General features: G+C 39.9%; 1 long non-coding RNA gene across 1 annotated transcript in view; it reads left to right on the forward strand.

Moving 5' to 3' along the window:
* The window catches only part of LOC139084807 (uncharacterized), a 121,591-nt gene extending 109,543 nt beyond the window's left edge, over nt 1-12,048 (forward strand). The window contains exon 4 of the long non-coding RNA XR_011542578.1: nt 10,503-12,048. This is a non-coding gene — a long non-coding RNA (uncharacterized lncRNA). The remainder of the gene's footprint in view (nt 1-10,502) is intronic.
* The last annotated feature ends 2,375 nt before the right edge of the window (nt 12,049-14,423 follow it).

The following is a 14,423-nucleotide window of genomic DNA, read 5'->3' on the forward strand; positions in this document are numbered from 1 at the left end:
GAATATTTTTCAAGAGACTTTTGTATAATGGAAATGTAATTAATCTTTCATTTTCCTCTTGTCTACATTTATAACATATTAGAAGACGTTAGTTAAATACTTAGAAACCAGTAACTCTTGAGGTCATATATTTCAGATTTGCAGTTCAATTTTTTTGTAAGGCATTTGTAGTTTATCCAGAAAATAAGTAGAAGACGTAAATGCATTAATTAAAAGGCTTGAGAGAACTAAATGGATTATGGTATCATTGCTTTTCCTGGGGCAGCTCTGAAAAATCTTTTAGCCCTTGTAGAAACAGTGTGTGACTTTGTAGGAGGCCACAGTAGATAGGTTGTTGTATAGATACCAAAGAAACCTGGGAATAGAATATGAGTTCTGCTGTAAGGGGAAAAATAAAACTCTTAGCTGTTTGCCTCAGCAATTTACTAGAGGCCAAAGGTGTTACATATTATCTTTATCCTCACAAAGTTTACAAAAGCTAGTTGGTCATACTTTATAATTGTCAAATTGGTCTTCAAAGTATAATTGTGTGGCCTAGAATCCAGAGTTCCATTCCCAACTTCACTGTTGCTCACAAGCTGATTAAATATGTAGAGTTGCATCCTTAAATATGAATTCAAAGGATGTGTTCTTGTGAGCCATTGAAATCGAAATTGGAGTTTGGGTAATAACTGCATTTAGTGTCAGATTGTGTCATAAATATGAGTTAACTATCACATTAGAGACTTATCACCAAGAAGAAGTCAGAATTAAAACTATGCGGCCATGTTCTCTGGATAGATCATGGAAATTCTTGTAGTTTTGGGGTTACAATGATTACTCTGATAAAAAGTTGTGAAAAAAAATAAATTCTCTGATTTCTGTTCATAGAACAAATACTTGTACCAATTTCAATCCAATCACAGAAGGAAATATAGAAGGGAGATCAGCTGAGCATTCTGAGGTCCTCCATGATGTTTGTTCTGCCATCAAGTAATGATGAGCCTACAAGTTTCTTCAACTCTCTCCGTTTCAACAGTTACCTAAATTTCAGCCAGAAACAACCCTGAAATTCACAATAACCTAACAAAATTCTCAAAATATTTAAGAGCAGGGAAGATAAAAGGACAGGGGTACAGAACACTCTTCTTTTCCCTACTAAGATCAGTCCTTTACTTTTCAGTATCTATTCATGAAAATGAGGTTGTTTTATCTTCACAGACAATGGCATAAACCCAATGTATCAATTTAATCAGCATTCTCTTGAAATAAGTATATTCGGAGAAAGTGGGTAGTTTATTACACATGTTTTTTCCCCATAGCAATGGAGCACTTTTTGAAAACACTGTAACTGTGTTTTTGGACGTTTGGAGAGATGTTCAGAGGAGGCAGCACCAGAAAGGACACGGGTTGATATGATAAGACAGGCTAGTAGCAGGACACATTGAGATCTACTCCGCTCCAGATTAATAGAAATTTAGTTATGATAACTAAGTTACTAAAGAAGGCTATTTTAAAATGAATTTCTAGGTGTCTTTAATACCTTACCATTGTTTATATATTTATTATTACTCTTTCACTGGTGATGGCTTTTGTGCTGTTATTTTTACTTGAAGAGCTTTAAAAACCAACAATGTGAAGAAATTAATGTAAAGGATTGGCAAAGAGATCTGCTGTACTTCAGGGGCCAGTATCATGGAGTAACAGGTGAAAAGAAAGGAGATGAGTCCGAAATACCCGTTCAGCAGCAGGCAAGCAATGCTGGGAGATACGTGAAATAATCCAGCAGATTTTAAACAGATAGCAAATATTTGACAGTCTATTGGCTCAGAGTTTTTCATCTTCTTCTTTTTAGTTTAAGAACCCTAATAAAGGTTTCTGATTCTCTACCCAGAGGCTTTTGGAATCTGAGTTTGGTTTCATAAGGACATGTGCCTTAACCTGGCATTACACGTTTAATCCTTGCAAACTGATGAATCTTGTGTTTTCAGTTGATACAATACTCACAGGGACATCCATTCACTTTCCCCAGGTGCTGTGGGACTGCTGCTGTAGAGAGGACGCCCCCATTTTGTGCTAAGGCAGCAGAAACATTAGAAACCAGTTAACCAAAGTCATTCAGTGTGCTCAGGGTAATTCAGACAGACTAGAAGCCTCAGCTCTTTTCATCTTCCTTCTATATGCTTTGAAAAAAAAAATTATAGATGATGAAAAGGAGGATGTTAAAGAACATTTTACTCTTCGGTCAGTTCTATCAAGGGCAGTCCTAAAACGGAGCTAAAATAGAGAGGTGGCTCCCTCATCTAGGCATTGGATCCAGAACAGCTGTTTGCAGTCAGCTTAGGCAACGTTGGCACTGTGCTGCGCTCGTAATTGAAGTTCATCTTTATGAGATTTCAGCAGAGCCTGGTCAAAGAGGTTGGTCATTAAAGGCAGGAAGCACAGCGACTTTAGTAAATATAGAAGAAAGCAATGCAATTTTCTTTAGCAAGGTGCTAAGGAGAGAGCTTTTGAAATTTGTCTTAATCTAGCCTTCCAAAGATGTGACCTTGCTCCTACATCTTGCTGTGGAGTTGCGTTTTGATGTACTTGCTTTGCATACTAAGGGGGATGACTGCGTTCCCTTAACTGAGTTTGCCTTCTATTGCTTTCTTGTAAATTCTATAAACCCACACTAGACTGAAATTTCAGAGACCTAGGAGAAAACGATTTCTTTTATTTAAAAAGACATGTATTTATAAGATTCAAGGTCACTTAAATATTAATTTTCTTATTAGCACTTAGAGTTTATTATTTTTCCTCCTCAGAAAATAATATTCTCCAACTTTCAATGAAGGTACGCAGATCATTAGTTAGATAAACATGCAATATAATGTGAAAATCACAAAAATCTGATCTGAGAGACGCTGGAGAGCAGTAATGCCTTGAGAAGCTGAGTTCAGCAGTCTGCCAGGAGGCGGGGGGCTGTCATACGGGGGGCTGTCATACAGGGGGCTGTCATAGGCCTGGTTGGAGTTTTGAGCGCAGTTCTAGTTCACAGCGCTTTCAGTGAAGATTCTGAAATGTGCTCAGCTAGGAACTGAAGACGGTATGATGAAAAGAGGAAAGCGTGTCAACCCAGGTGGGTTCCCTTTCTTTAACTCTTTGAATATCTCCAGTCACCATTTTTTTTTTTTTTGGCCACTGTCCCAGGGCATGAGGCTAGAATGTGCATTGTCTCTTTGCACCCATCCCCCCAAGTTCTAGACCTTTCCTCAGATCAGTCTCACTTCTTTGTGGTCCTCTTTTCCCTCTCACCCTTTCCTGATGTCCACATATTGGGCATACATATTGGCTGAGGTACACAGCTGAATGTTGCTGTGGTCCGTGATACTAGCAGTGACTGAATAAAGATAGGATACATTAGAATAAAGTCCAAGTGGTCTTTCCTGCTGCTTGGGTGTCTTAGCCAGGTGCTTGCTGTCCTTATTTCCCTTTCACTTACAAGTTCCCTTCCCGTTCCACTTTGTTTTCCTATGACCTGACCATTAGGGTGTGGTTGTTCCAGCAACTAGTACACTTATAACTCCATAAGTATACTTATTAGAGACACACAGGGGAGATCTGACTGACAGAAGAGGAGGAGGCAGGATACAAAGATAGGAGTAATGTAGCCACAAGTCAGGCAGACAAGGATTGCTGATAGCCACCAGACACTTGACAAGGCAAGGAGATTTTCTTCTATAGAGCTTCCAGAGGGAGTGTGCCCTTGCTGACCCCTTGATTTTGGATTTTTGGCATCCCAAACTGTGAGAGAATAAAATTCTGTTGCTTGGATCCATCAAGTCTGTGATAATTTGTTGTAGCATCTGTCAGAAATTAATACAGATTTTGGTACTGGGAAGTGGGGCACTGCTGAAACAAATGCCTGAAAATGTGGGAGAGGTTTTAGAATTAGGTAATGGGGAGAGGCTGGGAGAATTTCGAGGCACATGATAGAAAAAGCCTGGATTCTAGCGAGTGCTGAGAAAGGAAGTGAGGAGCATAAATGAGAAAACTATCATCTAAGAGAGAGTACGATATATTGTCATGAGCAGAGTCTTGGTGGAAATATAAATGTTACAGGCATTTCTGATGAGGCCTCAAAAGGAAATGAGGAACATGTTATTCTAAACTGGAGGAAAGGTGATCCTTTTTATCTAAGGGGAAGGAAACTCGGCTGAACTGTGGTCTAAGTTGCATGAAAATAGAACTTGGAAGTGAAGGACTCGGATGTTTGGCTGAGGAGATTTCCAAGCAAGGTGTCGAGGTCATGCCTGGTTTCTTCTTCTGATTACAGTAATGAAATGTAAGATGAAAGAGAGAAATTGAGGAAGGAACAGTTAAGGCAAAAAAACTGCCAATACTTGATGATTTGAGAAATTTGCAGCCTATCCAGATTGCAAAACATGCTAATGTTAGGAGATTCACTGTTAGGAAAGCATTCTCTGGGAGGAGACAAAGGTGTGGCTGAAGAGATTAGGTGCATATAATTCATGGATTCACACAACAATCTCAGCAGAAGCCAGGAAGAGAGGTGGAGTTATTCAGGAAAGATCTATGGAGGACCCTGGCTAATGATGTAAATCTCCTTGACATCCCACCAGGTTTGTGAGAATGTTTTATCAGCTGATACATTGCCAGGCTGAACTGAAAGGGACAGAGCCAGGAGAAAATAAAGCAAAGCTGTTGGACTTCCTGTCTGTAGGCAGGAAATAGGTTGACAGAGCTACTTGCCTGCAAACGTGTGCTACCCTTTAAGAAAAAGGAGGATGACTCCAAGGGCACAGCTGTGATCCCAGAGGCTAGCACCACAGGCGCAGAGGCCTACCAAGCTGCCTCAGGGGCCTACTGAGAAACTGTGAGCCCAAGGGGCAGAGCTGCAGGCCCAACGAGTGGAACCTTAGATCACAGGGGAGTCTTCTCAGGACTTGAAACCTCATGCAATTTCCCCTGCTGCATTTCAGACTTTCTTGGGATAGGTGACCCTTTATTCTGTTAAAAAACAAAATTCAACTGAGTAAATTTAACGACCTAATTTAATGATCTTATTCAACGATTCATGAATTGGGCAGCATCCCATGTAGCAAACAGAAAGGAGCTCCAAGGAACTGTACAAAATGGAAGACTTTTCTAGGAAGAAGGAGGCGGGGCAAGGAAGTTATTCCAGCAACGAGTGGATCGTTTCAGGCAAGGTCGCCTTTCTTTGGAGAAAGGTAGCTGTCTCTCAGGCCAGTTACCTCACTAGTACTGACCAGGAGGTTCGAGACTGACTGGTTAACATTACGTTCCTGAGAGAGGCTGAAACTGCAATTAGGTAAGGTGTTAAGTCTCAGTTTGGTGACATGGGCTTAACACAGGTGACTCCATTTTTTGGGCCTATTGTCCCTTTTTTAACAATTCCTTCCAATTTCTTGCTTTTAGAATGGAAATGTCTAAAACTTTCATCCTCTGCCTTTTCCATCATTGTATTTTGAAAGCAGATAAGTTGCTTTTAAGCTTCATGGGTCCACCCATGGAGAAGGATTTTGCCCCAGGATGAATCAGAATTAAAGTCTCACCCATCCCTGATTTAGATGATGAGACTTGGGACTTTTGAGCTCATGATGTTTAGATGAGATTTTACAATCCATACAGTCAATGCTGTCTAGGTTGTTATTTAGGGGGATGTTGGGATGGGTTGAATGCATTTTTTGCATGGGACAGCCGTGAATTTGTGGAGGCAGAGGGTAGACTGTAGTGGTTTGAATTCTGGTCTCCCCAAAAGATATGTCCACACCCAAATCCCTGGGACCTGTGAATATTACTTTATTTGGAAAAAGAGTCTTTGAAGGATCTTGAGATGAGATTATCCTGGATTACTCAGGCGGGCCCTGAAGCCAATGGCAAGGTTCTTTATAAGAGACAGAAGAGAAGACACACATGGAGGAGAAGGCACTGTGGACAGAAGCAGAGTTTGGCGTGATATGGCCAGAAGCCAAGGAATGCCAACATCCACCAGAAGCTGGCAGCGTCAAGGAAGGCTCTCCCCGGGAGTATCCAGAGCTAGAGTGGCTGACACTTTAATTTTGGACTTCTCACCTCCAAAACTGTGAGAGAATAAATTTCTTTTGTTTTAAGCCTCCAAATTTGTGGTAATTTGTTATGGCCTCCCTAAGAAACTTAACAGTGTATCACCTTCAACCTGTTTCTTTCTCTGAGGAACTGAAGCTTTCTTGGTCATGATTCTAATTTACACCTTTGGATTATGGTGACAACAAGGTTGACTTCTTGGCCTCTCCTCCAAATTAGCCACCCTCTCCTGGCGTTCCCAGAGGAGCTAATTCCCTATAGAAGGACTGACTTTTCTCTGCCTCTCCTGCCCTGTCAATTCCCAGGTTGTTGGAGTACATCCTTGGTAGTTTTTCATTGTTGTTGTTCTTGTTGTTTTTAAAGGTTGGCACCTGAGCTAACATCTGTTGCCAATCTTCTTTTTTTCTTTTCTCTTCTTCTCAAAGCCTCCCTAGTACATAGATGTACATTCTAGTTGTAGGTCCTTCTGGCTTTGCTACGTGGGGCACCACCTCAGCATGGCTTGATGAATAGTGTTAGGTCCGTGTCCAGGATCCAAACTGGTGAAACCTGGGCTGCCAAAGCAGAGTGTGTGAACTTAACCACTTGGCCATGGGGCTGGCCCCCCTTGGTAGTTTCTACTTCTTTCACTTTTTCTTCTTCTCAAAAAAGCATACTAGTTTATACAGCACCCACTCCCACTCTTTTGCCTCATTCCTATCTGGTCACAAGGATCCCACTGTTCCTCTCCTTGCACTCTGCAGCCATTCCTCTTTGTAATGTACCCCTGCAGGAATTCAAATGCACATTTGCATTTTAATGGAAATATAATTGACTTCCACTGAACATTTAAATAATTAAGACCTCACATTTACATTTAATCCAGACAGTTTATAGCCCTATTCCCCTAATTTTGGGGGAAAGAGATCTTTTCTGACAGGTAACAATTGCAGCTGTCACACTCTGAGCACCTCCTCTGTGCCAAGCACTGTGGTAGTCACTTCCTAGGTACCGTAGCATTTAATCCTATGGTGGTCTTTATTTCACCCCCAGTTTGCGGACTAGGACCAAAGACATGGAAACACTGGGCGACCCAAACACAGTTGCATGGCCTGGAGAACCACAGTATAGACTGAGGGACCCGAGATTTTTCCTGGCTTCTAGTTATGTTTTAGGTTTTATATTCCCTACTGTTAAAGCCAGTCAAGTATAGAATTTTTTAAACCTATTTTCTGTCATTTTGGACCACTGCTATCTCAATGACAGAAATAATAGTAACTCACAGTTGACTTTATTGAGCACTTGCTACTGTCCAGAGTGCTAGACTTCTCATAGTCATTATTGTGTATGATCTTTACATAACCTTATTATTTCCCCATCACAGACGAAGAAACGAAATCTTAGGTTAAATATCTTACCCAAATCACACAGCTAGTTTGATGTAGGACATGTATTTGAACACAGATATGTTTAAATACAGAGAATGTGTTCTTAAATACTTGAGTACAATAACTCAAGAACTTCAAAGATAAATACAGTGTCTTATGACATGTAAGACCACAGTTATAGCAGAATAGCATAACTTAGCAGTAAATTGATATGTTCAATAGGTGCTTTCTGGTCACACATCATATCAATCATTGCTGATCAAAATAAATGTCAGGGGAGCCAGCCCAGTGGTGCAGTGGTTGAGTTCGCATGCTCTGCTTTGGCAGCCTGGGGTTTGTGGGTTTGGCTCCCAAGAGCAGACCTACACACCGATCATCAAGCCATGCTGTGGCGGCATCCCACATATAAAATAGAAGAAGGTTGGCACAGATGTTAGCTCAGTGACAATCTTCCTCAAGCAAAAAGAGGAAGACTAACCACAGATATTAGCTTAGGGCTGATCTTCCTCACCAAAACATAAAAATAAAAAATAAATAAACATCAGAATGTTATCTATGTATCATGACCTTCTGAAAGTCATTTGAAACAGCTTTTAATTAAAAGGCAAAAAAAACTAAATCCAAACTCCTGAGACATAAGTTATAAGAAAAGAGTCAAAAATTTTGAAGCACAAGTAGAAAAGGAAAATGGCACAGTTATGGAGAAGCTTGGTTGAATAGTCACCACTTTGATGTGTGCAAATGTGAAGTATTCTTATTTGAAACTCTCTAAGAACTGTGCTTGGCCTTGTATCACCTAATCTTCCTTAAGTTGGCTTATATTTTGTGTCATTCCAGTTTAAATTTCAGCCCAATTCTGCGATCTTTATTTTTGTAGCCAAATTTTAGCCACTTCCCAATTTATAAGATCAGTCTCAACTTCATCATAGTCTAGAAGGATATGAGGGGGAGTTTCTTGAAGGTGTAAATCTGCAAGGTTCAAGCTTACTTTCCCACTCTCTCCCTTTCTTCCTAAACCTGCTTTCCCATCTCTGCTGTAGACTGACGATGTGGCTATGTGACTAGTCTGTGATGTGTGTTGGGGTGGGTGGCTTGGGATCATGAGGGCTATCTGCATGCACATGGTCACAGATCAGTGGGAGGTGAGCTTACTATTCACTGTCTGTTGATCACTGCTGCGCTTATGTGAACTGGTCGCTGATTCTCTGAGTGACTAGAGTCCATGTGCTGACTCTTAGCTGCAGTGTCGTTGTTGATCCTCTGGGGCTCTGTTCGGCTTTGCTGTGCACAGTTCTATAGTAAGTTATCTTGCTCCCAAAGATTGGAAAGCAGAGACCTCTTGCTTCTAGAGTCCTCGTGCTCTGTTGAGCACCCACAGTACTTCCTCTTTGTTGAAGAGTCTCTAGTAAATCTTAGCCAGGAGGCTGCTCTCAGCTTTGCTTGCTTTCACCTGCGTGGTTCCCCTCTCCTGGCAGCTTTAGTAACTTAGCAAATCAAGAAAAAAAAGAAGCCACCTCCTCCTACATAGTAGGGAACTGTGAGAGTACCTCTGCCCTGCCCCTCACTGAGGGAGTGAGTTGAATGACCTCATTTCCTCCATAGCAAGATGAGTATGAGGGGCAGTTGATGATGTTCTACGCTCTGCTACACCAAAAGGCAGTGTCCCTTAGGCTGTCGCCTCCTTATATAAAAGGATGGTGGTGTGTAGACTGATACTTAGAATTTGCTGGAATTTTTTGTTTTACCAGGCCCTGAGACAAGATGGTTAGCAACACAGTGGGCTTCTGATGTTTGGTTCTCAACCGAAACTATTCCTACAGCAATCCTAACACATACTATTTGACTCTTGATCTGAGAGGGCTGTGTTAATAGTTCTAGGTCCTAGCTGAACGTTAGACTTAAGCATTTAGAAACTATAACTGCTCAGCATCCACCCCAAACTAAGAAGTCAGAACTTGGGGGACTATTGTCCCAGCACAGTACCTTTTTAACCAATGGGCTAGAAGGGAAACCTAGTGAAGATGAATGAACATCCTATTAATTCATTACATGCTCATAATCTCATAATAGGAAGAAAATATTATACTAGAAAACCTGAACTGAAGAAGCTGACATAGTTGAGTAAAGGGTCGTAGTTCTTAGCTTCCAGGCAGCCAAGCAAGGAAAGAAACATTGTACAACACAGCTTTCAGTGTCTAAATAAAGGATAATTTAAAAGTTGTTCAGGATTAAATCTTTTCTCCAGATGGAAGGAATTGATTGCGTGAGTCCTAACTTAAGGAACGTTCAAAGATATAACGGTTCATGTCTTAGATGATGCTTTTATAATATTACAAATGCTTAGATATATTGCTATTGCTTTTATTTTCAATAAGAACTGGAAAATGTTATATCATGGTGGAAGTGTTGACAACAATCAGTGGTGTGATACCATTAACCTACTCTGATTTTCCCATCAACACTTTGGCTTATAGATGTTAAAGGTGCTGTATGATCATTGTTTGGGCAACCACGTAAATGACCATGTTGGGAATGCCACACATAGCCCAAATTGGCTTGAACAAACCTGAAATCGGTTTTCTTCCCTGAGTGGATAACTTTGAAAATCAGCATGATGTGTGGATAGATTGATGAGTTTTAGAACTGGAAAAATTAACTTAATACCTCTTCCATAATTTAACAGTTGTTTGATCTTGGAAAAGTTGCTTAATTTCTTTGAGTGTTAGTTCCTCATTTTCAAAATAGTAGCAGTCTCTAGAGTGTTATTGTGAGGATTAGGTGAGAGGTATATACGTGTAGAGAACCTAGAATAGTGCCCAGTACACAGTAGGTACTCCATAAGTGTTGGTGGGGATTATTGTTACCATTTAAACTGACCCGTTGGGGAAATTATTGATTCCTTTGGGAAAGGGACTACCTATATGGCGTGAACATTGTAATTTTGGATTCTGACACCACATCTTTCCAATGAAGAAAATATCAGAATATAGGATGATGACCTTGAAAATTAAATGCTTTGTGATCTTATTTTATTTATTTTGCTGTTGTTGGTTTTCTTCTTTTTAGATATATAAAGAGCTTCACTTTCAATAAGAAGAGTGAACCCTCAGCCTGTTTGTATATTTGTTTTCCCTAAACACAAGAAGCAAAGGCAGGATACAAACGTGTCAAAGATCCTTGTTTAATTTATAACAAGGATAGTCACTGGAGTATTAAGAATTTGATGTATTATACCATGGTGTCTTCCATTATATGGATTTCTTTGTAAAAAAGAAACGTTACTATCTGTTCATGGGCCTTTACTACCTTTTCAATCTACCAGTCCTGCTACAGACATCACAACATTGTAACTTCAAAAATATTGTTCCCTTATAGCATAATTCATGCTTCTACAGATTTTGTGCAGACTGCGCCCTTTATGGGCTATGCTGCTGAGATCGCACACGTATGGATAAATTTTCCACAGCTCCGCGACACTAATACTGAGTCTGCTCCTGCTTGGCTAGGTTTTGTGTTCAGGGGACTCAGAAGTGTTTGGTTTTGTATTCCCCAAATGAGGAACAAGCTCAGCAAATGTGGGTATTTATTTGTTTTTATAAAAATGTCTATATAAACCCAGCTCAACCAGGCCCATAGCTGTCAATCAGCAGTTCAGAAATGAGCTTTAATCAGTCTCTGTCTCTTTAAGAGCACACATTTTTAAAGTGCATGTATTTCTATTAGTAAAAATAGAAAAATCAGCCCTCCTCATTCTTCTTGAGTACTGATAAATTTGGAGGAAGGAATTATATGCCTGGTGAAGCTTTCTATTAAACATAAAAAATAAGCAAGAAATATGAAGACGAAAAGTGTCAAAATCTGTACTTTGAAGTAGCTCGTAGCCCAGCACCTGTATTATGATTAGACCATCTATATTTTGTAATACCCACCAATATGTGATAACTGACTATGGGTATAAGTCTGATTTCCTAGGAAAAAATAAACTTCCAAAAGAAATATCAATTTCATGTCTTGCTTTCTAAAACTTCACTGTATATAAAGTCATTTATAAATGTCACTGGCAAAGAAGTCATCATATTGTATTTCCCTGGTGCCTGTGGGCTGGCTAAGCCCCTTTTGGTTTTCGATTTTATAGTCACCTTTTCTTGTTTCTTCTGGAGAGTGAGCAAAAGGAACTTGTAAAAGACATAATATGAGTCATCCTTCAACAAAAGATTTCTCCTGAGATGGTACTTCTGAGTGTAAATTGCCTTCTCTCTCTTCTGCTCAAAATAAGGACTGAGTGTTGTTTATTCTCTACTGCTTTGGCTATTGTGCCTATAATCTCTCTCTCTCCCTTTGTTAGTGTAGTGGATGGCAATTATGTATTGTTTCTTAAGGTACCAATTGTAACTGCCATCTTGCTATCACAGTCGTGGGAGGCAATTGTATATCCTCTCTTTCTTTTGAGAAGGGTATATGTAATCTGTAATTCTACCGATTACAATGGCAAGTGGGTGGTGTCTAGAGCAGACTTTCATTTTGTGAAATAAAATGATATATGTGTTGGAAGCCCAACTGTTAAGTGAACCACAAACGTAAAAATAAAAGTCAAAAAGATGTCAGAAAATCAAATGATACGTTACTTATTTCAAAAGTTTCTTTTTGTTGTTGACCCTAAAGAGCATATGTGGAACTTGTGGTGAGACTGCATTGAATGACAGATACACATTTAAAGTGTGATAGAAAAAATTGCAAAGATTTTTATCTTTAGACAGTCAAACCTGGTATATTGATAAAAAAGTATATTGAAAAATTGATCTTTACCAATTTTTACTTATAACGACAAATATGGTGTCAATAATTTTTTCCTAGTTTTTCTTCTTTTTAAGTTGTGCTGACATAGTTCAGGTGTCTGTAATTTTGAGAGAAAAGTACCACACAGGGACATATAATATGTTTTAGTCTTGTTCTCTACTTAGTCGTTGGTAACTAGAAATAAGCAATCTGGAGTAGGAAATTATAAACCTTCTAGCTGGTGTGTTGAGCAAATCGCTTAACCTCTCTGAGCCTAAATTTTCTAATTTTTAGAATGGGAAAAGAATACTTGCCTCATAGGGCTATTGCGATGACTAAATGAGTCCTCAAACATAAAGCACTTAGCCCAGGTGCCAGGATGTAATCAAAATATCTGAGCTCTTCTACATCTGTGGTGGAGATAATGGTGATGAAATGTGAGTTGAAAAGGACTGCAAGGGTCATCTGTCCCAATTCCTTTAATTTACAGGAAGATCGCACATGTAAGGGGATGTGCCCAAGGTCACACAGTTGGATGGCAGAGGATTGCCAACTCTCAGATCACTACTCATGGTATTTTGCTATCTTATTCCGAAGGACTTTCTGCAAGTAACTCAGAACCCCATATTTTATCATCATAGACAGCACTGGTATTTCATGGTTACCTTATAAATGGTAGTAGCCATGGCTGCAACATTTTTGATCATAAGCGGTGAGGAGAACAAGTGAGAATTTCAAAGAGCAAATGTCTCTGCTGCTCGATTTTCTTTCAGTGAATCTCTGAAATTTGATCTGCGTTGGGCTCAAAGGCCTCCTCTGATCAATAGCAAATTTAGGGATTGGGGGAGTGGGTTCAGATTCCTTGGTCTGACTACTAAATACATTGCCTCTGATCCAAGACCAGTGAAACATATATTTTACTCTTTATATGTCACTTGTAAATTTTTTTTTTTTTGAGGAAGATCAGCCCTGAACTAACATTTGCTGCCAATCCTCCTCTTTTTGCTGAGGAAGACTGGCCCTGACCTAACATCTGTGCCCATCTTCCTCTACTTTATATGTGGGATGTCTGCCATAGCATGGCTTGATGAACGGTGCCATGTCCGCACCTGGGATCCGAACTGGTGGACCCCGGACCACCGAAGTGGAACACGTGAACTTAACCGCTGTGCCACTGGGTGGCCCCTCACTTGTAAATTTTTATGTACAATATCAATAGAGAAATATTTGTTTATATTTTTAAAAGGAAAATAATTTTATTGACTCTAGAAATTGTTAATTTATTACAACTTTGCATCATTATTTTGTCTCCATAGTCACTAAAATTGAAACATTTCAGGATAGTAGTGTCAGTATTTTAAAGACAAGTTTACACCTCTGTCTGATAATTTTGATTTGTCTGGAGTGCTTCGTGATAGCTACTAAAATACTTTAGTTACAGGGCTCTCATCATTTCACAGTGCTGAATTCTCTCTGTTGAGTGAATCCTGAGCAATTTGATGTATAACCAATCCATCCAAGTTCTGTCCTTCAGGAGTTCACAGTGAAGGAATTTGTATTTAGGGTGTATTGTTTGGTTAGAATGCTTTCTGCCCTATGTAACAGAAAAGTCCCGACCCCACAGAGTTTAAACCTAAGAAGTTTATTTTATCATGTGGGATAGGGCTGTTCTAAGGTTGGTTATTCAAGGGATAAGGATTTCGCCTCCTATCCAAAAGTTCGCTTTGCACCACTTCGCTTTTACGGAAGACCTACATTAGTACGCATTTTCACTAACCGAAAGAAATCCATAGAGGATTTTTTGCTTTTACAAAAAAAGGTGAAAAGCGAAAACAGCCTTCAGCATTTGTTTTGCAGCAGGCTGACATAGAGGCTAAGCAGTCAAGCACGCTTTCTTATTTCAAGCTTTCCACATCAGCCACAGCAAATGACGAACCTTCGGCATTGAGGCAGGCAGACATAGAAGACGGTGTAGACGTTAGTGACCTGCCCGCCCTGATGGATTCAGACAGCCATGAGATGTTAATAGATGACTCTCTTCCTCTCTCTCCTGTGCCCCAGTCTCCTGTACCTCCCACCACTCCATCCTCCAACAACTCAGCCTAACACCCCATCGTCACCACCACCACCTCTCAGCTGTCTACTGTGCTCGCTGTCTTCCTGATTCCACTAAGTGAGACTACAGTGTACCTACATTATTTCTGCTTTATA

This window comes from Equus przewalskii, chromosome 1 (assembly GCF_037783145.1).
Source record: "Equus przewalskii isolate Varuska chromosome 1, EquPr2, whole genome shotgun sequence".
Taxonomy (NCBI): Eukaryota; Metazoa; Chordata; class Mammalia; order Perissodactyla; family Equidae; genus Equus; species Equus przewalskii.